Source organism: Paroedura picta, chromosome 5, assembly GCF_049243985.1.
Source record: "Paroedura picta isolate Pp20150507F chromosome 5, Ppicta_v3.0, whole genome shotgun sequence".
NCBI classification, from domain to species: Eukaryota; Metazoa; Chordata; class Lepidosauria; order Squamata; family Gekkonidae; genus Paroedura; species Paroedura picta.
Window position 1 is genome coordinate 109,762,656 of NC_135373.1, and position 24,390 is coordinate 109,787,045.

At 45.2% G+C, this 24,390-nt stretch overlaps 1 protein-coding gene and 1 long non-coding RNA gene across 6 annotated transcripts in view; one reads left to right on the forward strand and one right to left on the reverse strand.

The window, feature by feature from the left end:
- DGKI (diacylglycerol kinase iota) overlaps positions 1-24,390 on the forward strand; it is a 267,208-nt gene that overhangs the window by 16,760 nt on the left and 226,058 nt on the right. The window lies entirely within an intron of this gene.
- The window catches only part of LOC143838505 (uncharacterized), a 36,228-nt gene continuing 20,704 nt past the window's right edge, over positions 8,867-24,390 (reverse strand). Inside the window, exon 3 of the long non-coding RNA XR_013231405.1 lies at positions 8,867-8,893. This is a non-coding gene — a long non-coding RNA (uncharacterized LOC143838505). The remainder of the gene's footprint in view (positions 8,894-24,390) is intronic.

Here is a 24,390-nt window from a genome sequence, read left to right on the forward strand (position 1 = left end):
AGTTATCACTGGAGGTGTGCTTAGGGTTGCCAACCTCCAGGTGGTGACTGGAGATCATTACAATTGATCTGCAGGCAATGCAGGTCAGTTCTCCTGGAGAAAACAGCCACTTCAAAAGGGGTACTCTGTGGCATTATATCCCACTGAAGTCCCTCCCCTCAACAAACCCTGACCTCTTCAACCTCCACCCCCCCAAAAAAAAATCTCCAGGTATTTCCCAACCCAGAGGTGGCAGCCCGAGATAGCGCTGCCACTTTGTGTGGGCGTGCCTTTTATGGGGAAACTGGCAGAGAAGAAGGCATTGCTTTGTGAGCTCAGCCTGTTGGAAGGGTCCTGCCATCAGCCTCTCATATTTTTAATGTGGCGCAGCACATGAGGATGCCATCTAGAGCTCTGTGGGGCTCCCACTGCTGACAATGGGGGAGCTCTACAGGCATGTGGGTCTCAGGATCATTTCCTACAAAACGGTGGGGAATCCCTGTTTAGGCAATGAGGGTTGAGCCACTGGACTGCTGTTTAGAGGCGTTTTCTTTCCTTTATTTAATTTCTGCCCCGCTCCCGGTGCATCGTCAATAATGACTATTTGAAATAACTTGCACAGAAGCTCTTCTAATGTACCTTATTAATCCCAAGGGGCATATCTTCTCCTAAACAGTATAGTTTGGATGCAAACAATCATGCTTTTTCAGCCAATGGAGCATGGTACATCATCGGAGTAATTAGCTCCCCAAAGAGTTGGTAGACGTCAGTCTAAAGAGGCAGATCGCCTGGATGTGCGGGGAGGCGCAATCCAAGTATTTGATTTAGGAAGTGCTTTGTTGCCTCTTTCCATTGAAGCAAAAGGTGTGTTGTGCCTGCAAGCCTCCAATCAATTAGATGTATTGTGTTGCCGCCAGTCTTACACTGTGCTGAGCTAAATGGATGTTTGCGAAGGAAAGGCAAGATCTTCGTATCAGATGGTGCCTTTGCATTTCTCTGCTCTTTTCCTTTCAGTGCCATAATCACAGCAACAAGGGTGTACATTGCTCTCTCTCCCCCTCTCTCTCCCTCATACTCCCAGGCAATCAAATAATTTATCTTCTCTGAAAATCTAAATTCTGCAATGTATATTGCTGGGGGAAGATGCACTGCCTCCAGTTTTTTATATATATATATATATATGATTCTCCAGTTCAATTTGCATCACTTATTCTGTTTTGAAGGCTCCTGTAGTGGGAAGTAGTAATTTATCTTGACCACAACTAGGGTTGCCAACCTCCAGGGGGGTGGCTGGAGGTCCCCCACTATTACAACTGGTCTCCAGGCAACACAGATTAGTTCACCTGGAGAAAATGGCCACTTTGGAAGGTGGACTCTGTGGCATGAAGCCCTGTTGATGTCCCACCCCTCCCCAAACCCTGACATCCTTAGGCGCCACCCCAAAATCTCCATGTGTTTCCCAACCTGTATCTGGCAACCCTACCCCCAGCTCATTTAGCACTGTGCGGATGACTAACATCCAGGCCAACTCAGCAGAAGGCTGGCCCTGCCCCTGATTTCCATGTTCAAGTCAACTTTCTGCATGGAACTTGCAGACTTAATTGGTCACCAGAACCTGGAGTAGGGTTCACTTTCTGAGGCAGATGCAGAGAGGCAAGGAGACTTTCAGTGGACACCATTTGGTCCTGGCTTCCAGCTCGGGTTCGCCATCTACCAGCTGGGGCTTAGCGGTCTCTCTGGATTTCAATGGATCTCCAGATGACAGAGATCAGTCCAGGGCCGCCAACCTCCAAGTGAGGCAAATGTTCAGAGAAGCTGACAGAATGGCCATGATGACGTCTGGAGCACAAGAGTCGTTTTAAATTCATATCAGTACATAAAGCCCAAACATGTACTGATTAAAAGACACATTTTCACAGCTTTCTTCAGTGGCTTAGTAAAGATAAAGACAAGTTTTACTTTCAACTTTGATGCTGATTTGCAAAATGACTTGAACCATCAATCTGTATTGAATGAGGACAATGCTAACAAGCAGAAAATTACGGAAGAGATCTTCAGTGGGGGACCGAGTACTGGTGACTTAGCCTACAAAACTCGTATGTCCTTCACAACTACTGACAGGTCTCTTTTTCTTTGTATTCTCAATCCCTTAGTGAGGCCTGGAGATTGCCCAGGATTGCAATTGATCCCATAGATTGATGACAGAGATCACTTCCTCTGGAAATAATGGCTGCTTTGATAGATGGACTCTAGGGCAGAGGCGGCCAAACTCTCCAGATGTCCATGGACTACAATGACCATGAGCCCCTGCCAGCACAATAATTGTACCACATGGACATCTGGAGAGCCACAGTTTGGCCACCCCTGATCTGTGGAATCTGAGTGCTAATGAGCTCCCTGACCTGCCAGTGCTACTTGGGGATCTCCGAACTAAAGAGATCAGTTCCTCTGGAGGAAATGGCTGCTTGGGAGGCTAGATTCCCCACCCCAAATCCTGCCCACTCACAGCTCCACCTCCCAAAAAAGCCTTCAGGTATTCCACAACTCAGAGTAGGCAACCCTACCTCAGGCGTTGCTCCAGATGTCCAGATATTTCTCAACATAGAGTTGGCAACCCTAAATCAGTCTCCCTGGATAAAATGGCAGCTTTGGAGAGTGAGCTCTATGGCTTGTGTTACCAGCTGGGGAACTCCTAAATATTCAGAAGGAATCCATGGAGATTTTGAATTGGGTAAATATGTAAGGCAAACAACCCCCCCCTTAAATGGACTACAGAATTATCCATTAGCCCTGCATATATTTCTAGTTCTTGTTTTGTGCTTGAAGCACCTGGTACTAGTCTGGATTTCAGCGGATTGATAGCAGTGGCCTCGCTATCCGTGGGGATTTACTTTCCTTGTGAATTAGAATTCCACTCCTGGCTTCTCAGGATATAACCTTGTTGGAAGGAGCCTGAAGGACCCCCCCCCCAATTCTCTTTCCCCATTCCTGCTAGAATGCTTGGTTGAGAAATGAAGTATCTAATCAAATGCGTGGATATCCTAAAGAGAACCTTCCTGGACCCTCCTGACCTCTCTTCGCTTCTTTATTATTCTGTGTCTGCCTCTCTCGTTCCCCACTTGGGAAAGCAGCAGGAAGCAAACAGACTGGGAGAGCAAGTTGTTCATGGGTTTATCCTCCTTCAGTGGCTGTGCACAGTATCCCCTTCCCTTCCCTGGCAACTTTTAACAATAAACGGGAATAGAATTCTGAATAAACTTTATGCTCCTTGCCATTAAAATGTCTTAACTGGTAAATAAAAATAAAATCATGCAGGGGTAGTCAAACTGCAGCCCTCCAGATGTCCATGGACTACAATTCTCAGGAGCCCCTGCCAGCATTTGCTGGCAGGGGCTCCTGGGAATTGTAGTCCATGGACATCTGGAGGGCCGCAGTTTGACTACCCCTGATTATCATCTCCGGGGGTGGTGGAAAATCTCCCCCAGCTCCCCATTTCCCGTCATGGCTCTGAGCAGCAGCAGGAGAAAAATTAAGAGAGGGAAGAAGAGAGCTGCTTTTTGTACCCCACTTTTCACTTTTGAAGATGCCCCAAAGTAGCTTACAATGACCTTTGCCTTCCTTAAAATGGACTGTCCCGCATGAGAACCTTAGGAAGGCTGAGTGTGATGAGTTTAAATGCAATCTAAACTAATGAGTGCCGTGTTGGGAAAGGAGAAGATGTGGTTCTTAAAGAAGTCCATAATCAAATGGGCAATGTTGAAAAGAATGACAGCATGGCTTGGCATGAAGCCCAATGAGAGGGACTCAGGACAATTTTGAGCCTTGATTGATCTTGGCTGTCTGGCAGGTACAGCTTGGGATCTATTGCCTGCATGCACCATTAACCAACCAGGCTGCTTCCAATTCACTAATTGCCTGGCATCTTCTTACTGTCAACTCTCAGTGATGGTTGGGCTAAGGCTTTCCCAGATATTGACAAGCACAAGCCAAATTGAGAAAAGCAGACTCTTCCCCCCTTCCTTGGCTATCGTGAAGTGGTTGTAGCATGGCGTGGCCAATTCTGGCTAGGGAATTCTTGGAGTGCAGTGCTTGTGAGGAGGGATTAGGGGGTTGGATTTCACCTAGAATCTATGGCATACCACAGCATTTGCTGTCTTGGTAGGAGCCAGACCCCCTCCTCTCATTGAAGGGCAATTTATAGATAGAAAACCATAAATACCCCTTTTCTAATGCCATTTTCAATTATTAAAAGCAACATACTGCCTGGCCTAAAAATGACACTGCAATAGAAGTCAGCCAAGGACAAGTCTGTACAATATAATTTAGAACTTGTGGGAAGGACCAGATGACCTGCTAAAGACCTCCTCCTCACTCCATAAATGCATAAATTAGGACAATGGGTTCCCCAAGAAATATTGCCTCTGATTAATCTCATCAGATTCCGGACTCCATCCCCCTTTTGCTCATTTACCGTAATTTAGCAATGTTTAACATTTTTCTCGCTCTTTTCCCATCAGAGGGTTACTGTGAACCATTAATACCTATAGTTCACCTCAGGCAAAGCAATCAAAGACATTTTCCATCAAGTTATTGTTTGGGGGGGGGGGAGCTACTATGTCATACTGCCCCAGGGAACATTTCCCCTAGATCAAGAGCACCTAGACACCAGTGTGTTTGCTTTTATTTACTGTATTTATTTATTGTATTTATATACTGCCCTTCCTGAAGGACTCTCCACACCTCCCCTACATGGGTAAGAGTCAGCCTTCACTTCTCCCCCAATGAACCGAAGTATTGGAGCACTATAAGCTTTAAATAATATTTTTAACTGAGACGTACATGTGACATATGTTGTGAACCACCCTGAGCCTGCCTGTGGGGAGGGGTGGTATATTAAAACCAACCAGCCAAACAAGCAATAAATAAATCAAATAGTGGCTGTTTTATTGGTATCTCCGTGAACTTCTATCGTCTTCCCTAAAATTGCTTTCCTCCCTCTCCTCCCTGACTTCCTTTTAAGTGTGTGTTATACCCCTTTATTTCCCCTCATCAAAAAAAGTCTTTCCACTCAAGCATTTGACATGGGTTATTTTGAGGTTCTTTAGGGGAAAAAATCCCCTTAAATGTTGGTGGAGATCCCAGTTACCCACCTCTCACTATGTCTCCGGAAGCTAGTTCTCCCAACTAATTAGGAAACCACCTCTTTGGGTTATTGAGGCTCATGGGAATTGTAGTCCATGGACATCTGGAGGACCACAGGTTGACTACCCCGCCTTAAAGCATAGCTGACATACTGCTAGAGCATCTCTGTGATACGGCTTACAGTTGAAGCTGTGATGCTACTTCCCTTCCCATTTTCTTCTGTTGCTGTAGCAGGCAGTTGTAGGTAGCTATATGTGGTAGCCAAAAGTCTCCTGCTATCATGGGAGACCTGGTCCCTCTATTCCTGTACCATGCAGACAGAAAATAAATCAAGTATTAGGCATCCTAAGCAAAGTTACATTGACTTCAGTAGACTTTTTATTGGTGCGTTCTCATTCTGTCGACAATTCCCACTGAAATTAGGTATTCCTGAAGAATAGAAAAAAGTTGTATCGTTGTGTATGGGAGATCCCCTGGCATTCTTCCTCAACTCTGTGGTTTAACCGTAGAGTTTGGACAAATGCTAAAGCACTGTCTGACATAAGGATGTCATATGCAGGCTATACTGGATGCAGTGTAATGCTATCACCTCCCTCCTCATTTCCTCCATTTGCCACCATTGCCCAGAGGAGTAGTGGTAGAAGAGTCAGCAGGGGGCTGGAGGTCTCATAGTGACGTCGAAGACCTGGCCTGCCTAGTGATCCTTGAACTGGCGCCCCCTATTGACTGACCTTGGGACTTTCTGCAAGGTAAGCCTATGCTTTGCAACTGAGCCCCAGCCCCTCCCCACGCAAGCCAATTATGTTTGTATGTCATGAGGACAGCTATGGCTTCCTGCAGGTTAGGCCAGGTATGCTGCATCTTGTCCACATTAGAATGACAGGAATTGTCTGGAAAGAGGCCCCTTATCTTTCCTAGCTTAGGAGTAGTCAACCTGTGGTCCTCCAGATGTTCATGGACTACAATTCCCATGAACCCCTGCCAGCATTTGCTCATGGGAATTGTAGTCCATGGACATCTGGAGGACCACAGGTTGACTACCCCTGTCCTAGCTGATACTTAGACCCATTGGAGCCATGAATAAAGGGAGATGTTTATCCTCTGTGCATTCTTCATTTGCTAACCTACTCGCACTGAGGAGTTTGTTTGTGCCGAGCGTGGTGCTGAATCCATTAAGAACTGGACTGGGCCCAAAAAAAAGAATTTGATGTACTCCATTCAACTGATCATTCTATTACAGAAAATGTAATTCTGTCTCATGGTCTCTTCTCCCATTGCCTCTGTGCTTTCAGATCATCCCCTGCTCTTCCTTTATGGGTTTTGTGCTTTTGTTTCCTATAAGCCACACATCCTGGGAATGGTTTTTTCTCTTGCGAAATGGTCACCTTTAGAATAGGTGGTGGAGAACTAGTTTTTAGCAGGAGTCTCAGGGTGGCAATTAGTGCGCTCTACCTAGTTTTTTTTTTTTTAAGTTCCCCAAAGGTGTTTTATCTTGCTCATCTCTTTGGGTTGTTCTTGTCAGAATCTGGGAATATTTTTTTATTTAGCTATTTCTTTCTCTACTCCCCGAATGGGGATGCAGTGCTGCTTATAATGGTTCTCTTCTCCTCTGTTTTCTCCTCTTAATAAGAACCCTGCGAAATAGGTGAGGCTGAGAGAGAAGGAAACTTGGCCCCCAAATGTCCAGTGACCTTTTATATCAGAGTGTATTAGAAATTGGATCTCCCAGATTTAGTCTGACCCTGTAACCCAGCCTTTCTGAACTTTTTACCATTGAGAAACCCCTAAAACATTCTTCAGGCTTCAGGAAACCCCCCAAAGGGCCCTGATTGTGCAGAGTATGGTTAGGAAGCATAGCCCCTCCCTTTCCCACCCCTTCCAGGCCCATCCTTGGCCATTTTGGGAGGAGGGTGGCTAGGTAGACATGACCATATTTGCTTATATCACTCGATAAATGATTAACAAATTTTTAAAATATATAATTAATTAACGCCCACCCATTCAAGAAACCCCAGAGTTTCATGAAACCCTGGTTGAAAAAGCCTGCTCTAACCATTATACTGTACTGACTCTCAGTGGATGTGAGTGGGGATGCAGATGAGCTTTGAATATATTTCTTGGTGAGCTCCCCCTCACTGGCAGTCTTCAAGCAAAGGTTGGATACACACTTTTCTTGGATGCTTTAGGATGCTCTGGGCTGATCCTGCGTTGAGCAGGGGGTTGGACTAGATGGCCTGTATGGCCCCTTCCAACTCTATGATTCTATGATTCTATGATTCTATGATTCTATGATTCTTCACTGCCATTGAAGAATATTTTCTGAGAATATTTTCTTACCACAAGGCATCACTTGGTAGTGGAGGGCTGATGTGGGGGTATAGGTTACTGACGCCATTGGCCCACTGACGTCATTGGCCCACAAAGTCAATATTATTCTGTGCCAGCTCAAAACATTTTTTCCACCTTAGGTCACCATTGTCTCCATGCCATCCTGCCCCTACCTCCATTTGGGAGCTGGATCATCTAATCCTCCATGCTGCTTCCCCCCCCCCCCCCGACAGGCCTGTTTAAAAATAGTGTGGCAAGCCATAGCAAGCATCCTGAACTCTCACGAGAATCCTTCTTTGTGTGGGAGTTCAGTGGCCATTTTGGTAGCCAGCATTACAGTAATAGGCAGGGTTCTGGTGGAATTCCAAACAACAGCCAGATTCTTGCAAGAGGAAAGAATCCCATCAGAATCCAGGAAGTGGTATTGGGCATGTGTGGTTTACCTCACTTGAGGAGCTGTGGTGTGAGGAGACAAGGAGGGGCAGTTGCTGCATCTCCCAGGTGGGTGGCGGAGGGGGTGTGGGAGTGAGGCAGAGGTGAAAAGAAGGAGGCAGAGGCTGGGGGTAGGGCTGTCAATTCTTTAGAGGGAGACCTTCCACCTGGCAGCCTCTGTCCCCCACTACTACATGGTGATAGGGGCAGGGAAAGGGAATGCTGGGAAAATTGCCTTGGTGGAATGGCACTCCCAGGTGACATTGGAAGTGACATCACACTATTGGAGTGATGGGCAATTCATGTGCCCCCATTCCCGGGGCATCTTGTTGGCTGCTAGTCATTGCATCCTCAGGATGAACCAGTAATTCCTAACAAAATTCCTAATTTTTGCTGCCAAGCATCATCCTCTGCTAATGGGTGGGATGCCCCACTCACTTGCTTGACCACTGGTGCTAGGGATGGGAAGGATTAGACATTGGAAATATAATAATTGACATGCTGAGTTATGTCTCAGCCATCAAGCCCTCTGTCCTAGGAAGCATTTATTACTTTAAGATTTTTATGTATACAGTATAGTACCTCTGACTCCTTCGACTGAGACAATTCAATTGAATAGGGAAGAAATTAGTCTCAAGCAGCCCACTTTCATCCCCTTAATCAAATCTAGTCCAGGTAGAAGAGGAGATCACTCTCCAGAAGAAGATCCAATCCACTAATTAGCTGCCTTCTTTTATTATGAAGAAGAGAGAGTCGCCAAATGCAGATCTTCAGTTTGTTTTGATAGGATTACGGAGATCTCATCCATCCACTGGTGGGATGGGCTCACGTAGCTGTCTTCAGCCATGGCGTTTGCTCTGTTTGATGTTCTTTTTCTGTGGCTGGTCTTTTGTCTTGATTTCTGATTCTGTGCCAAGTTCAAGTACTGTAGGTTTGGGGAGGGGAGGGGCCTTGCAGAAATAGATGGAGAAAGCAAGAAGCCATGCTGTGAAATCCTTGCCTGGTCAGCCTCCTAAATGAAAGAGAGCGAAGCAGCGGAAATTAATCTCTAAAACCACTTGCCTTTGATCTTGTCAACTGAAATGAGTTGGGGGCTGGGGTGGTTCTACTGCTATAGCAAGGTGTGTTATTATGCTTTTTGTCCCTTCCTTCTGTTTTGGGGATGTCTGCTTGCTCAGCCTTTTATGCTTGTACTCTTGCCGAATGAATCTTTAAAGCTAAGAAACATGTCCTATCAAAGGGACAATCATGTATCTTTAACACACACACACACACAAACACACACACACAGAGTAGCTCTAACACTTACCCTGTCATCTGATTGTGAACATCCGTGTCTTTTGCCTGTGGGGAAATGTTTGACAATGCCACTGGGTAAGTGTCACTGTCACCCTGGGCCCTCATGGTGTAGTGGCTAAGAGTGGCAGATTCAAATCTGGAGAACCAAGTTTGATTCCACACTCCTTCACCAGCTGGGTGATCTTGGAGCAGTCACAGTTATCTCAATATTCAGCCCTACCAGCCTCACAAGAACAAGAAGATTGGTTCTTATATGCTGCATTTCTCTACCAGAAGGAGTCTCAAAGCGGCTTACATTCGCCTTTCCTTTCCCCACAACAGACATCCTGTGAGGTGGGTGAGGCTGAGGGAGCCCTGATATTACTGCTCGGTCAGAACAGCTTCATCAGGGCTGTGATGAGCCCAAGGTCACCCAGCTGGCTGCATGTGGGGGAGTGCAGAATCATACTCGGCTCGCCAGTTTAGAAGTCCGCACTCCTAACCACAACACCAAACTGGCTCTCTGTAATGGAGTGAGGTAGGGAAGGCAATTGTAAACTAATTTGAGACTCCTTGGTAGAGAAAACTGAGGTATAAAAAAACCCTTTTCTTCCACATGTGTCAGAAGTGTGTACAAGTCAACATGTGTAGAGGAGAATGTGAGTGTTGCATCAATGGCTATACACCTTGTGGTTGCCAACACAGTCTCTGGTAGGCACACATGCAAGGGTAATAAATCAAATATTGTATCCTGGCCTGAGTCTGATGCTTTTACTCTTCCTGGGAGCTTCTGGGAGGCATAAAGGCAATTATATGGCGATAAGGCAATAAATAGCAAACCAGTGTAGCAAACCAGTTAATCAAGAGATTTGAAGTTACAGGAAGGACCAGACTTCAGGTTCCACAGACAAAGCAAGATATCAAGGATGTCTCTCTGGAAAACAAATTCAAGGTTAGCAACAAGGCACAGGCAGACTCTACCAAATAATTTGGATGACAGAGTGGTGTGAGCAAAAGTTGCTCCCACAGATTGGCTCTCCTCTACATCTTGTTTTTATCAACCCTGTACTGGAAGCAAGGCTGACTGCTGCTGTGCTATTAACCTAGCACTCATCCGCCTGTTAATCTCTGATGCCACCTTTCATCTCTGATGCTCTGCCTGCCCAGGAGACCCAATGGTGAGGGACAAACTGACTTCTGTTCCTTTGTCCCCCACTGGAATTAAGGCTTTTTTTTTTTGCTGTTCTGAGTCTTAATCCAGTGCCAAGATGTTCATTCTACTGGTGCAGCTCCTGATTCCTCCATCTCCTCATCCTCAGTGGAAGAGGCTGCTGGCTGACTCATGACCAGGAATGTGTTTGCCTGTGACCAAGTGTGCTGAGCATTTATCTCACATGGGCACAGCACTTAATATCTAAGATGCAGTGGGAATACTTGAAAGGAGTCCTTCATTCGATACATTCATTCTGTGTGCATCCAGAAAAGAGCAAGAATCCAATAGCACCTTAAAGATATCTGAAGAAGCGAGCAGTGACTCACAAAAGCTCACACCCTGCCACAAATGTTAATCTTTAAGGTGATACTAGACTCTTGCTCTTTTCTACAGCTGCAGGCAGACTAACATGGCCACCCATCTTGATCTCTGTGTATATAGTTTGGATGAGAAAATGACCCAAGACAAATGTGCAAAAGTGGGGTCAGTGTGCTCACTTGCACTCTTCTTGTACATGTATATGTATGAGATAATGATCAATATGTTACAGGTTATTAAGAGATAACTTGACATAATACTATTTTCAGTGGCAGATTTAGCTGTGTAATAATTTGACATTCCACCCTTAATACTGTGTTCTGTCACTAGGTGTCACTGTGTGGTAGTTTGTCTCTTCTTTGAGAATAGCAATGTTGTGTTCTGTTTCTAGAGGTCACTGTTTGCTTTTTGAGTCTTGTTGTTTATTAGAGTGGATGTGGCGTTCACACACAGAATCGCAATGCTCCACGTCTGCTCATTTAGACATTGGAGCCCCCCCAAAAAAGCCTGTTCCTGCAGCCAGGTAGTAAAAGGTGATATTGCACACCTGCTGTCCATCTATCCCAGCCCCATATCTTGTTTTCCCTAATGTAACTTGGGCTTGGTTTTAGTCTTTCAGAAGGCACTGAAAAAGTTATTTGTCAGGTACTAAGAATGACATTTGCTTTGATGGAAATGTACGCGTGTTATGAATCCGCTCTGGCAGCTTTTTCAAGCCAAAGCTGTAAACAATGAACAGATTTTGCTACATATAAGCAGGCAAACAGTTTTTTTGTTGTGTACAAAACGTAAATAAAAGGGGAAATAAATGGCAAGCTGTGAGATCATTTCAGAGAGTCACTCCATCATTTCGACATGCGGCGACACAAAAGAGGGTGACAGCATTTAGCTTTTCGGTGACAGAGTTATGCTGATAAGTGAGTAATAATAAAGCAAGGCAGTAATGAGTTTGTTTTCAAGGACTCATTCTAAATAGAGTAAGAATCCTTCTGCAAGACATCACCGATAGGGCATAAAAGTCGCTTAATGATCTATTTAGAGGGAGAAAAATAATGGAAAGGAAAGGAGTTTGAGGCTTGCCACCAAAACTTGGGATGAATATGGCGATTCACATCCACAAGCTGACCCAGTAACTCTGGCAGTCTTTCTGAAATCTGCCATGCTTAAGACGAATTCACTTGCAAGTCATACATATAGAAATCGGCATGGAGCATTGCAAGAATATATAATTTCCTTCCCTCCCCCTTCAGTCTTGTGGCCCAACATGCGGAATAACCTCAAAACCCAAGTTGCAGTGTGACTGTGAGGGGAAAAAAAACAGCAGGTGCTACCACGTATGGGGCCTTTAATGGACGCAAGCAGTTGAAAATATTGACCAAGTAGCTGCACAATTGCAACACATCAAAGAGATCAAGAAATGGAGGGAAATGGAACTGAAAACGGATCCATGTTTACACAGGTGGTATTGCAAATATTTTTAAAAACCCTGGTTTGGGGAAGATGTCGATGGGAGGGGAGAAAAATGGCAGCTGATCAAGGTGCAAGCAGTGTCCTCCAATTGCCACTTCTCTCCTCAAACTCAAGTCCTTCCAGCACTACTAAGCATAGGAGAATCAGCAGCTGCAGCCTGGAAATACATCTTGGCCACTTGGTGCTTAGATAGGAACGTGTTCCAGTTTCTTCCTTTAAACTCGGCTGTTATAAAACCATCTGTCTTAACACTCTTTTGCTGCTCCTGACATTTGTCTCCCGGTAGGATTCAGCAGCTCTTTTGGGAAAAGACTAAGTGAGCCTAAGGTGGCTGCTACTTAGACTAATGTGTTTTAGTTTAAATAAATTGAGCAAGTGAGTTGGGAATTCTGAACCACATGGCATGTAACAATAGGTGTGTAAGGTATGTCATTTCTTTTCCTCTCAGTCCCTGAACTTCTTTGCTTTAGGAGAAGCGAGATGCAGAAACTCTGCATCAGGTTGAGGGACTTGGGAATGTTCAGCCTGGAGAAAAGGAGGTTGGGAGGGGACATGATAGCCCTCTTTAAGTATTTGAAAGGTTGTCACTTGGAGGAGGGCAGGATGCTGTTTCTGCTGGCTGCAGAGGAGAGGACACGCAGTAATGGGTTTAAACTTCAAGTACAATGATATAGGCTAGATATCAGGAAAAAAATTTTTCACAGTCAGAGTAGTTCAGCAGTGGAATAGGCTGCCTAAGGAGGTGGTGAGCTCCCCCTCACTGGCAGTCTTCAAGCAAAGGTTGGATACACACTTTTCTTGGATGCTTTAGGGTGCTTAGGGCTGATCCTGTGTTGAGCAGGGGGTTGGTCTAGATGGCCTGTATGGCCCCTTCCAACTCTATGATTCTATGCAAAGCCTGACTAAAAACTCTAACGCTTGGAGAAAAAACAATGTTTTAGTTGAGCTGCGGCAGAGGAATCTGTGTTGGCTGAGTGTAAATATGCAAGAGAGGAGCTGAGCCCCAGATGGCTGAAGGCAGTAGCTACCCAAGACTGTTAGTGCTGGGGGTTTCACTGTTCATGAGGAATTGCCATCCTCTGGTAATGGCTCAGACCAGGATGGCACTGGGGCTCTTGCAATATGTCATCCGTCCCACCCATCAAGCAGACCACATCGTGGACTTGATCTTTGGTGCAGGGCTGGGGGTATAGAGTGTAGGATCTGTGTAGGATAGAGTGTAGGATCTGATTGCGGTGAATGCTGTTCCATTGTCATTCCACTATACCCTGAAGGCCCAACTCAACATCCCATTCCTGCCCTTTTCGGGTAGAGGGCACACAGAGTCTTATGGATCCAGAAGGATTCCTGGACAATCTGCAGGATCTGATGCTCCTCTTTGAAGGATTTGGTCAGCAGCTGGCACACCTGAATGCTGACCGCCATCGATGTGATCTCTCCCCGACGTTTTGTCTGGCCCCACTTATGGTACACTGAGGAAGTTCACAAAAGGAAACAGGAACTGAGATGACTAGAGTGAGTTTGGAGGAAGTCTCGTGGCATCTTATAGGATGCTTAGGAGGATCCATGAGATGGTGGTGAAAATGAGCTCACACCCAGCGCATTTATTTAGGGTAGTTCAGTCACTGCATGCTATGGGCATGTTGAAAAGGCACCACCAATGCAACAGCTCTGAGGAAGGCTGGGGTAACATCCAGAAGTCATAGAATCATAGAATAACAGAGTTGGAAAGGACCTCATGGGTCATCTAGTCCAACCCCCTGCACTATGCAGGACACTCACATCCCATTTGCTCATATACTGTCTTCCACGCCACCCACATCCCCGCCTTATACCTTCCATTGTCAGTGCTGTCACCTTCGCAGTTTACCTCTTAGAGTTCATGAGTCACAACAGGCATCTGAATTTCCCCCGAGTGTCTTCCTGGGATCTGCCAGGTCTGACGGCATGGCAATGAGTCTGCCAGCTCACCATTAGTACTGCTGCCTGGGCTGGAAGTGGATTTCCTTGAGCTGATCCAAATACAGTTTGGATCAGACCCTGGGGGAAGTCGTAGGATTGCAGCGAGGGAAAATAAAATAGAAAGTGAAGCATTGTCAGCATCATAAAGGATTTTCACTTGGAATCTTTGCAGGATAGAGTGTGGGATACGTTCCCTTTTGCAGCCCTGCCACTGGATTGATTCTTGGGTTGTTTGTTGTTTTACAGGAATGATCTGGAAAAAACAGGGGTAGTCAAACTGCGGCCCTCCAGATGTCCATGGACTACAATTCCCATAAGCCCCTATCAGCATTCGCAAATGCTGGCATTCAGAGGGCCGCAGTTTGACTACCCCTGGGTTAGAACCTTTCACAGCCACAACTCCAGGAGACAGAGGTCAGTTCCCTTGGAGAAAATGGGCTGATTTGGAGGTTATTGTGCCCTGACGCCTCTCTGCTTCCCAAATCCGGCCCTCCTCCAGTTCCACCCCTTTCCCAGCCCAGTGGGAACTGGTCCTGGAACCTACTGCATCCAAAGCAGGTGTTCTGCCCCTGGACCACAGACCTCCTTTAGGGTAACCGCCATCCCAGATGAGCAATGCTGATGCTGACATGTTGCTCATTAATCCTTGGAGTCGCTGTGCCACACCGAGGAGGCACGGACAAACCGGCAAGGATCGAGGGACCAGTCTGGTCCAGAATTTCAAGAGGATCAGAGGAAACCGTCACTATTTCTGCTTTCGTAAAACATTGTCGATTTGGTTATTATTTGCTGTTCGTGGAATCATTTTAAAGAGGAAAACAATCCCCCCCCCCTGAGCAATCACATTTAGAACAGTGAATTTCTGCCTCAAGGTGTTTACATTCAAGAACAGATGGATTTCAGAAAGCAGGGGTTTTCATGTGGCATGAAAAATGTCCTTCAGTCTTGTCGTGTGCCCCTGGGGGCCCTGTGAATGCAGGAGAGGAAGCCAAAGAGAGCCCTTCTGATATGAAATATACATGTATGTCGTTTTTATATTTTAATTTAAGATGTGGGGGTGGGGGGAAGCCACCGACCAAGCGGCACTTGTAGAAATGGCCACGGAAGGAGAAGCATTTCCTCTGCCTCTGTTTCCTCTGCTTGCTAAAGATCAATTATTTGGTGCTGTCCTCCTTCGCCTACAGCGCTGCTCTGTTGCTCCTTGTTTTTCATTAATCTGAAATTACTTATCTAGGCCAAAGAACTTCATGCTGTTCCTGTGAATGGTGAAACGTAAGATTCCAAATTGTGTATGTTGGCTGGCAGAGCCCCATGGGGGGAGAAGGGAGGGAAAGAGATTATTCTGTTACGTCACAGCCTGTATGCTCTTTCTTTGTCCAATGCTAGTGCTAGACTTAGATGCTCTGTCCAAAACATGCGTACGTGGGTGTCTCCTAGCAGGCCCATTTCCACACTGGGAACTTTGCTGTCTCGGCTCCCATGCGGGAGCACAAAACCGGGGTGGACTATGTGCACCAGGCCAAATACTCCCCCCCCGTGTGGGAGCAGGAAGAGGTGGGGCCACCTGCCCCAGCTCAAACTCCAACCTACACCCCATGTGAAACCTCCGGTGCGGAAACGGCCTCAGTGTGGTATGGTGGCTGGAAGTCTAGGGACAACAAGAACCGGGTGCGAATCCCCACTTGGCAATGGAGCTCTCCTGGTAACCTATAGAGTTGCCAGATCTCCCCTGGCAAGGAATGGGGGGTGGGGTTGCCAGATCCAGGTTGGGGAATGCCTAGAGATTTTGAGATGTCACCTGGAGAGGACAGGGGCCCCAGCGGGGTACAATGACATAGAGCCCACCCACCAGAGCATCCAAAGGAGAATTGATCTCTGCAGTCTAGATATGAGCTGAAATTCCAGGGGATCCCTTAGTATCCATAGAGACCCTCCCCATTCAAACCCATTCTAGATATGGGTCCTAGAAATGCTATCTGCGATTATCCCAATGTGAGTGGTTGCCATGTTATATGAACAGGGTCAGAGTGGATATTTGCATGTGCAGATGGGTTCAGTAGGCATGAACCAGGGCCCTGAAAACTGAGAATCGAGATCTTCCGCAAAGGCCTCACACTTCAGCCGTTCCCCACGCAAGAGGGGGCTTTTTTTGTGAGTGCTCCTCCTGCGCGGTGTCAGTTTATCGAGTTCAGCTGGAGATATTGATTGTTTTATTGAGTTTTTAATCATTGTTATTATTGGGCTGTTGAGATTGGGACTCCTAAATGGATTTTACTTGGAAGCCATCCTAGAAGCCTTTGGTTGAAGGTGGGTTTTTTTTTTTTTAATATGATGATCAATGAACAAACGTTTTAGGAGGACCGATAGTGGATTTTAAAAATTGCTGCTTTTGACAAGCAGGGAAAATAAATTCGGGAATCATGCCACATCCAGAAAGGTGGGAAGTCTGTTTAAACAGGCTTTTCACCTGTGGAGTGAATTAGGGTTGCCAGGTCCAGGTTAGGGATTTCCTGGGGATTTGGTATTTAGGGAAAGGAGGTACCTCAGTTGGCTACAATGCCATACAGCTCACCCTCCAGAGCAACTATTGTCTCCAGTGCAACTTAACCCTGTAATTGGAGATTGTTTGTAATTCTGGTCCCCACTTGAAGTTCGCAGCCCAAGAGTGAGTACATTACTACAGTCTTTAATGCCGGGTTTCTCAGTCAAGGTTATGTGAAACCCCTGGGGTTTCTTGATAGCCCTGGGAGGGTTTCCTGAATGGGTGGGAGTTAATTAATTTTTAATATATTTTTTAAAAAATGGTTAAACATTTATTAGGTGATTTGACCATATATAAGAGCCTCTTGTGGCGCAGAGTGGTAATGCAGCCGACATGCTGTCTGAAGCTCTGCCCATGAGGCTGGGAGTTCGATCCCAGCAGCCGGCTCAAGGTTGACTCAGCCTTCCATCCTTCCGAGGTCGGTAAAATGAGTATCCAGCTTGCTGGAGGGTAAACGGTAATGACTGGGGAAGGCACTGGCAAACCACCCCGTATTGAGTCTGCCAAGAAAGCGCTAGAGGGCATCACCCCAAGGATCAGACATGACCCGGTGCTTGCACAGGGGATACCTTTACCTTTATGACCGTATATGGTCATGTTGACATGCCTCCGCCAGAATGGCCAATGATAGGCCTGGAGGGGGTGGGAAGGGGAGGAGCCCTGGGTGGCCATGTCCCCAGTTATATTTCCCAGTTATATTCTGCATAGTTGCACCACTTCTGGTGTTTCTCGAAGCGTGAAGAATATTTCAGGGGTTTCTTAATGGCAAAAATTTTGAGAAGGGCTGCTCTAATTAATTACTGTATATGACCAGAATTAGAAAAGACAGATCAATGTCTTACTGTAACCCCTCCCCTGTAAAATGATTAATCCAAGGACATCATTGTGACAAAGTATAGGTAGCCTCCTGAAATTTTCATGAATAATATCCTCTGATGGCCAGTATTACCAGAAAAGTTCCCTGTAGGCTATGGCTACATTCCAAAAGGAGTATCATAGTTCTGCTATTTGTAAAAAGGAAGCTATTTGATCCCAGAATTACCATCCAGTTAGCTTGTTAGAATTTGGCTCAAAACTTTACACTGGCTGAAGAAGTTTGAATAACTAAACCAGATTGAAAAAAGAGACAAGAGCTTTGTCCTTGGTTCTCTGATTAACATATATACATAAAGTCTTTAGAAACAGTTATATTTGGCATTTGTTGACAGTTGTGCCACTTGGATCAGTAGGATAAACTGAGGTCGAAATTGGGTGGTACAAGCCTTGAGAGGTAATGTTCTCTTTAGGTATTGAAGATACTGATAACTATAGATACCTAGTGAGGGGTGGGACGAAGGGTCAGCTTTCCCATTATATGTGGTGATAAATAGGGCTGTATTTTAGTTTAATTTGCATGTCGTTTATTTGCATGTCCAGTTTTGACGGAGGCAAAACCACTGGAAACATCTGAAAACAATTTCTCCCCAGCATCTCCAGCTGGCATTCCTCATTGCATATTGGCAGCCTGGGCTAGTATGAAAGTGTGATCTTATGCCTGTGAAATGTTACACTCTTTTATGTAGTACTGTAAACTGTTTAAAATGGATGAAAATGCATTAGTGGGGAAATGTTCCCCTGGAACAAAAAGAGGATGAATTGCTAAGTCACTGACCGTCAGCTTACAAAATTGAACAGAAGGCATTGAAAATCATTCCACGAAATCTAAAATGCTGAAGTCCAGATTACATCTCTGCCTCAAATAAAAAACAGGCAAAGGGATTAATTTTTTTTCTGAGAACTTCCTTATTCTCTGTGTCTTCTCTTTATTAAACCTGAACTTATCCTTGAGAGCCACTTTCATGTTTTTTTTTGACTTCTTTTTTCCATTCCTGCCTAGAAGAGCAACAGAACAAACAGAACAAACATTACTGTTAGCCCTACGATTGTTCTCATTGGAAAATTATCCTCATTTGTCCAACTGTGAAAAAAGGTATTATAGAATTTTAGACTTCATTTACTTAGGCCATTTATGTTGGCAGAGTTTAAATTTAAAGCACCAAAATGTTTAAAAGAATAAAACAGTTCTTTTAAAGAAGAGAAACAAACTTTGTGCTTTATTTATTTAGATTAGATTAGAATTTGTATACTGCCCTATCTCCACAGACTTAGGGAGGATCATAGCAGAGATAAAATGACACGATTAACATTTTAGAATGCAAAAAAATAGATCAAAGTTTAAAAACATTAAAATGAAGAATTAAATACAAAAATTGTCCTTAATAGCTTTGTCTATAAGGGAAAAGAAGGGGAAAGGTCATACAATAATACAATATGGAAAAAGAGAGACCTAACTGTCCAACTGTTCTTCCACATTTATTCTTCCAGTTTGGTTTAGTGGTTAGGAGTGCGGACTTCTAATCTGGCATGCTGGGTTCAATTCTGCGCTCCCCCACATGCAGCCAGCTGGGTGACCTTGGGCTCGCCACGGCACTGATAAAACTGTTCTGACCGAGCAGTGATATCAGGGCTCTCTCAGCCTCACCCACCCCACAGGGTGTCTGTTGTGGGGAGAGGAATGGGAAGGCGACTGTAAGCCGCTTTGAGCCTCCTTCGGGTACGGAAAAGCGGCATATAAGAACCAACTCTTCTTCTTCTGTTCCTGAAACAAGTAGGGAGGAAGTGTGCTCGAAGTGTCTCCAAATGAACCAATCAGGACACTGGAGGAGATTATTTGAAAAATAACAAGAAGTTCTTATTCTAACTAAATATACATCTCCCCTGATGCCCCCATAAGATATTCCTCATATACTTTTGAATCATGCACACTACAGATATTGCATATTCCAACAATTTGTACCCCACTTTTCTCTCCAAAGGGGACTCCACTTATTTTACAACTTTGTTTCCCTGTTGCCATTTTACCTTCTCAACAAGCCTGGTCTAGGCTGAGTGTAGAAAAGAGCAAGAGTCAAGTAGCACCTTAAAGACTAACAACATTTTTGGCAGGGGATGAGTTTTCATGAGTCATTGTTCACTTCTTCAGATACAGGTAGAATGTGAGTCCATCTGTCCAATACCTTGGACAGCAGAGTGATTTCAAATGCCAAATAAAATTAACAGGCAAATTACAATAGCAGATGAATGACAATAGCAGGCAAATGACAATAGCAGGTTTTTGTGAGCTATGCAGAGGGGTAGTAGGTGTGGAGAAATCAGCATCGGTAATAAGACAGGAAACCTAGATCTTGATTCAGTCCAGGAGGATTCATTGTCTTGATCTATTGCTAGGCTGAGTGTGTGTGACTGACCCCAGGTTACCCACTGGCACTCACTAGAGATTCACTTTGGCAGTGGAGGAAGTGCAAATACTAGGCTTCTAGTTTGGAATTTTGCATCATTTAATTGTTTGATGTTAATACTTACACTTCTGTTCTATTTTGGTTGGTTCTACAACCCTAATCCAATTACATTGCTTAGTAAATGCCCCATCCATCAGTTGTATTGACTCACTTGGTGTAATCTGCCCTGAGTCCAAGTGAAAAAGGCAAACCATAAGTAATGTAAAAAATAAATAATAATGAAACATATTATATTGAAATGAATGCAATTGACATAATCTGCACTGATGTTCTACTTTCGTTTTTCATTTTGAGGAAACTTGGAGTATTCTAGATGCTATTTTGGTTGTTGTAACATTTCTAAAAAGTTTGGTAATGAACAATAGCCTTTTGATGCTGAGCTACACTAAATGCTTCCTCTCTATCCTTGTCTCTCATTCCAAACGATTTACAGAGACCAATTATTCATGGCTGTGGCTGTACCGGGCCACTGCCAATTCCTAGCAGTGGGGCAGCATTCCCTGCTGCTTTCCGTGTATGCATGGGGGAAGACGCCCACCAGCACACATGGTCTGCCCCAGAACTGTGCATATGCATGCACAACTCCAGGGCATGTGGGTTCCACTGTGGCTAGTGGTGGCAGCAGCACCATGGGGGGCGGGGGTCATGGGGGTCCCACTCCAGAATGGTAGAAGAGTAGCATGCCACCCTCCCACCATCATGGGGGAGGTAAAATGCCCCGTTCAGCACTGTAGCCCTGTGAAGATGAATGGGGTGTTTTGTGTCCCTGCAGGAACTCTGTAGGTGGTGGTGGCCTGGCTCTTCCTGTAGGTGGGTACAGTTAGTATATGGTGAACTTGGAAATCATAGTGGAATGGCCCTTGGAATTCTTTTGCAATGAGTCCAATTTAGAGAGCTCCACTACAAAACCTTCCAGTGTCCCCCAGGCCAGAGGTCCCCAACCTTTTTATCACCGGGGACCACTCAAGCGCTGAGAGGGAAAGAAAGGACCAATGGGAAGCAGAGGAAAAGAGATAAAAGGATGGACTCCTCTCCTGAAAAACTTGTGGGTTCACACTTGTTATTTCTAACTGGGAGCTGGGTGTGGATCAAAAAATCCACACAATGGGGTCATCAATCCATGGGAAGACTAGGTTTGCAGAAGAAAATGGAAATTAAAAAGGGCGAGGGGAGAGAAGATGAGAGTCACTGTAAAAGACAATGATGAAAAACTAAAGTCAGTGGGAAAAGAGAAAGACCCAACATGAGATGGATTGACTTGATCAAGGACCACTCAACGCTTGACAATTTTACTGAGGCCCGAGGGAGGGGGTAGTTTACTCCTCTACTCTCAACCACTGCCCTAACACTCTCTGATCGCTATGGTAATGTTTAAACATCCCTTCAAAATAAGATACAGACACGCCACAACAATGAACATAGGGAACATTTTATTTTCATGGAAATTTTAACTCATGACAATGACAAATCAATGGGAACCCTGAGCTTGTTTCTCTGCAACGAGATATTCCCATCTGGGAGTGATGGGAGACAATGGCACCCGAAGTGGGTTGTAAAGGGCCCGGGGGGATGAAGTAAAGGGCCGGGGGGGGGAGAAGACGTCCTTCACGGCCCACCTCCAATTAGTCAACGGACCACATGTGGTCCGTGGCCCACAGGTTGGGGATCGCTAATCTAACGGATCAGTTGTGGACTGGAAAGTCATTGAGAAGCCAACAGGCTACATAGTGACATTCTCTGGTGTGAGTTAATTCTAAGCTACTGGTCACCCTTTCATGTTCATTTTATTTTGGGGGCTTATCAAAAGCCCTAATCTTGATAGCATGATCTCACCAGATCTTGGAAGCTAAGCAAGGTCAGTCCTGGCTCGTATTTGGATGGGAGGCCTCCAAGGGATAATAAGGACATGACATGGAGGCAGGCAACGGGAAAACATCTCTCTCTAAATATATACAAGGCAAAAGCTTTGGGGAGTTATCCTTTGCTTGCGGGAGTTTAAAAAAATGTAGTTTCACAGCATATATTAGGGTATTTGCTGGCTTTGTATCCCTTCCTTTACGGATCGCTTTTCACAGGCATCTTGGCCATTCCTTATGGCCAGAGATTATCCTTGATGGGCTAGAAGTTGATCAAGCATGACAGCTGCTCTGGATTTAAGGGGAAAAATACAATAAACAGATGCTAATTCTACTTAGGCCTTCACCTCAGAATTATAATCCTGTTTATGACATCACAATTGGTTGCTGTGGGAACAATATTGGTATCATGAAGAGAGACTCGCGGGAGAGCTCAAGCGAGGACAGAAGCGGCTGGGCAGATGACCTTTCTTTCCTTGACAAAAACGTGGCTCCCGATTTCGTACAAAAGGGGGTTTCCAAAAAAAGAACAAGATCAAAGGAAGCGCAGACACACTATTGTTTCAGAGAGCGCGCATGTTTGCTTAAGTTTTCCATTAGTTGTCATGTAGCTGCTTTGATAAAGCCACACACGGAAGCCAGAGCGGTGGTTGTACGTGTGACTCAGGGACCTCCAGTTTGGCATGGATTTTTCCTCCCTTTAATGGATGAATCTGCACTTCCCATTCCTATTAATATCACTGGTGACCTCCTCTTCTGTCATCCCCTCCCATTGAACTTGGGGTAGAACTGTTGCACTATAATAAAGGTAAGCCTATTACCACAAGCTGCAGCCTGAAGTTGAGTTCCTCCCATTCCACTCCACAGTCTTGAGTATATGGTAGGAGGTGGTGGTGGGGTAAATAAGTAAGTAAGAAAGTAAGAAAAAGAAGAAGAGTTGGTTCTTATATGCTGCTTTTCTCTACCCGAAGGAGTCTCAAAACGGCTTATAATCTTCCCTTTCCTCTCCCCACAACAGACACCCTGTGAGGGAGGTGAGGCTGAGAGAGTCCTAATATTACTGAAGAAGAGTTGGTTCTTATATGCCGCTTTTCTCTACCCAAAGGAGTCTCAAAGTAGCTTACATTTGCCTTCCCTTTCCTCTCCCCACAACAGACACCCTGAGCGGGAGGTGAGGCTGAGAGAGGCCTGATATTACTGCTCGGTCAGAAGAGCTTTATCAGGGCTGTGGCGAGCCCAGGTCACGCAGCTTGCTGCATGTGGAGGAGCTCAGATTCAACCCTAGCTTGCCAGATTAGAAGTCCCCATTCCTAACCAGTACAACCAAGCCACTACACCACTACACCAACCACTACCACTGGCCAGCTGAGGAGGATGTACGGGGAGCAGGAAGAGTATGGGCAGATGAAGGGGATGAAAAAGGGAAAGAAAGGACCAATGGGAAGCAGAGGAAAAGAGATAAAAGGATGGACTCCTCTCCTGCAAAACTCGTGGGTTCACACTTGTTATATCTAACTGGGAGCTGGGTGTGGTTCAAAAAATCCACACAATGGGGTCATGAATCCATGGGAAGACTAGGTTTGCAGAAGAAAATGGAAATTAAAAAGGGCGAGGGGAGAGAAGATGAGAGTCACTGTAAAAGACAATGATGACAAGCTAAAGTCAGTGGGAAAAGAGAAAGACCCAACATGAGATGGATTGACTTGATCAAGGATGACAGGGCCTTCAGTTGGGAAGACCTTAGAATGGTAGCGAATGATAGGACATTTTGGCAAAATCCAGAGCAGCCCTATGCTATTTTAATAGTTTGTCTACATACAGTGCAACCCTATACTAGGGTTGCCAGGTCTGGATTGGGAGATATCTGGCGATTTTGGGGGTGGAGCCAGAGGAAGGTGGGGGTTGGGGCATCATGTCATAGAGTCCAACTTACAAAGTGGCCGTTTTCTTCTGGTGAACTGATCGCTGTCACTTGTAACAGTGGGAGATCTCCAGCTACTGCCAGGAGGTTGGCTACCCTAATCCGAATCAGATACACTCTTCTTCATCCATTGGCTTTGAAGGGTGGAACTCTGTGTGGTGTTGTACTGAGCGGGTTAAAGAAATTTAAGCATAATAGGATGAAATGATTTCATAAAAACCTTGAACATGGTTACAATCCCCCAGCATGCTGACTAGAATAACAAAAGTGTATTTAGTATGATTTGGACAAGTACTGTGCAGGAAAGAATTATTCTCTTAGAAGACGACACTTGAAAACCTCTCTCATTTTAAAAAAACAAGCACATACTCTGTCTTAAACCCTGTCGGTTACGAAATGGGTTGCTGGCTTTCTGTAGAGGATAGAAACACTAGGTACTTAATTCCCCCCTGAATGCTTATGGGCTGCCTTCCCATCCCTGGTGATCTTTAAGGGGGCTAATGAGAAAGTTAAAATGTAGATCAGGTTGGGATGAAATTAATTCAAAAGAAATTCCATGTAAACATCCAGGAGAAGTTCCTAACGATTAGAGCGGTTTCTCAGGGGAACAG